The sequence below is a fragment of the Crocuta crocuta genome, unplaced genomic scaffold (assembly GCF_008692635.1).
Source record: "Crocuta crocuta isolate KB4526 unplaced genomic scaffold, BGI_CrCroc_1.0 scaffold441, whole genome shotgun sequence".
NCBI lineage: Eukaryota > Metazoa > Chordata > Mammalia > Carnivora > Hyaenidae > Crocuta > Crocuta crocuta.
The window spans coordinates 275,284-278,397 of NW_027527822.1; the positions used below are offsets into that span (position 1 = coordinate 275,284).

Genomic DNA, 3,114 nt, shown 5'->3' on the forward strand with positions numbered 1-3,114 from the left:
ACAAAAATACTATTTGAAGGGGCACACTCACCCTGATGTTTATAGAAGCACTATTAACAATAGCCAAACTATGGGAAGAGCCCAAATAACCATTGACTGATGAAAAGATAAGGAAGATGTCCTACACACACACACACACACACATGCGTGCATGCGTGTGCGCATGCATTGTATATATACATGTGTGAGTGTGTCTGTGCATATATATATATATATATTCCAGTATTTTCAATGCTTTGTGTTTATGCAAATAAAATAAAACATTAAAAAATATATGCACCTCTGTGTTTATTGCAGTGTTAATAACCAAGACATGGAAGCAACCCAAGTGTACATTGACTGAAAATTGAATAAAGAAGTAGTATATATACACAATGCAATATTAGTCACAAGAAAGAATGAAATCTTGCCATTTTCAATGACGTGGATGGAGCTAGAGGGTATAAAGCTAAATGAAATAAGTCAGTCAGAGAAAAACAAATACCATACAATTTCACTTGTATGTGGAATAAGAAACAAAAGTAATGAACAAAGATAAAAGAGACAAACAAACAAACAAAAACTGAACACTTAAATACAGAGAACAAAGTGGTGGTTACCAGAGAAAAGGTGGGTGGAGGGATGAGTGAAATAGACAAAAGGGATTAGAAGCACACTTATGATGAGCACTGGGTGTTGTATGGAAATGTATATTGTACATTTGAAACTAATAAAACACTAATGCTAATTATACATAATTATGTATATTAAATAAACAAATTTTAAAAACAAAAAGGAGCAAGGTAGAGTGATGGAGTTGCATAGACTAACAATATGATATGCCTTAACAAAAATCCTATTGGGAACCATGTATACAAACTAGAATCATATGCAATGTTAAACCTTGAGAAAACATGACACGAGCATTTGTGATGCAAAAAGATTTCCTTTTGTTTAGAAAGGAAAAGGGTACATTCAGAGAATAACTATATAAAACTATCCAAAAATTCAACTATTCAAATCTGCATTTTGTCATAATGAAGAAAAATCTGTGTCTACATATATTTACTAAAAAGCTTCCAAGTACTTTGGTCATACAGAGGGTTTTAATATTTATCTCCTCTACATGTTAGCAGTGTGAAGTTGTGTATGTTAGAGTATTTATTAGAAAAAAATGTCTATGGGGGCGCCTGGGTGTTCGGTCAGTTAAGCATCTGACTTAGGCTCAGGTCATGATTTTGCGGTTCATGAGTTTGAGTCTCATGTCGGATTCTGTGCTCAGAACCTGGGGCCTACTTCAGATTCTGTGTCTCCCTCCTTCTCTGTCCCTCCCATGCTTGTTCTCTGTCTCTCTTTGTCTCCTAACACTAATTTTTTCATTTTAGAAAAAGAAAAAAATTATTTATGTTCACTGGTAGTTATAAATTGTGTTTTTCACAGAGTTGAAAATGCTAACAATCTTATACTAACTGACCTTTATCAACCACGTTATAATTAATACTGTAGGTATATGAAAATTGGGTGGATTCTGTAAATAGAAAGATGCTATAAGATTATTTCCTGGCCCAATGAGAAAAAAAAATGAAAAAAGTAAATTGATAATTCAAAAGACTGATTTCAACATAGGCTAAAACCTTGTTTTAACACTGTTGTTTATTAGGCCTACATTAAATGCATCTGACATTGTTCCAGAAGCTACCCAGAGATTACATGTGACTTATACTTACAAACTCCAATGCCTAGTACATACAAATATAAATGTATCAAAACCACCAAAAGCAAAACCATTAAAAAGGAATCAGAGATTTCATAAAGATACAAATGAAGAAAGACAACCACAAACCTTTTATTCAGAGAAATCAGAAAATACAGTAGTATACACATAAACTAACTTGCCCTCCTCATTCTCTGCAATACTCACATGTTTTTCTAATTTCTATTAATCTAGTAAGGAAGTCTTGGCTGAAAATAAAAAGCAAAGGTGAGGGCTGGTGACTCAGTATGTTGAGGGTCCAAATTTGGCTCAGGTTATGATCTTATAGTTCATGGGCTTGGGCCCCATGTCATGCTCACAACAGTTAGTGCAGTGCCTTCTTTGGATCCCCTGTCCTGTTCACACTTTTTAAATTATTAAACTGATAAGAACACATACTACACTTGATCTTAGCCAAAAGTCTGAGAAGCGATTATTATTAAAAAATTAATAAATAAAATCAAAGCTTCTCTTGCTCAAGGAACTAGTTGTTAAACATAAGAAGAGAAATATGAAAACTGAGCATGAATCTAAAGAAGATGGGATTTAAAAAATAAGTAAAACTTATGCAAAAGTTAATCTAGACATATTTATTTTCATGACATTTTGGAAAGTATTAGAGTTCTCCAGAGAAACAGAATCAATAGAACTCACATATATTAGTAATAGATAAGTGATAGAAAGATAGATAAGTGATAGATAGATGATACACATACACACTGGTATACAGGTAGATAGATAGGCAGGTAGACGGTTAGACAGAGAGAAATTGTAAGGAATTGGCTCATGTGATATTGTGGGATCTCAAGTTTAAAATCTGAAGGACAGGCTGAAGACCAAAGAAACAGTTGACGTTGCAGGCAATGTCCAACCATGGTCTGAAAGCAGAATTCATTCTTTCAAGGGGAACTCAGGTTGTTTTATTGTAAGACCTTCCACTAATTGCAGAGCTCTCCACATAATGGAGAGCAATTGATTACTCAAAACACTGATTTAAGTGTTAATCTCATCTAAAAAATACCTTCACAGAAACAACCTGACTGGGATTTGACAAAATACCCAGATACTGTGGCCTAGTCATGTAGAGACATAAAGTTGAGAATTTCAGAGACTGATTAATTCCCAGAAATAGTTGAAAGTTTATTAACTTCATTAACTGTTACAACTTACAGATTCTCATTTTCACCTTTTACTATAAAGTCTAAGAAAAAAAATGTTGTGAAGTAAATTGTGGCTTGCCATTAAGTCTTGAATTGTTTCTCCTTCAGAATAGTAAGAAGGTGAAAATACATAAGTAAATGACTATACTTCCATATTCATCATCATCATTATCATTTATCCAGACAAATATTCTCATTGTAAGCAGCTGTGGCCTGGTTACT

At 33.5% G+C, this 3,114-nt stretch overlaps 1 pseudogene; it reads right to left on the reverse strand.

Annotated features, from left to right (window-relative positions):
- Positions 1 to 2,024: 2,024 nt before the first annotated feature.
- On the reverse strand, positions 2,025 to 2,166 carry LOC144241637 (U2 spliceosomal RNA; annotated as a pseudogene).
- Between the last annotated feature and the right edge of the window lie 948 nt (positions 2,167 to 3,114).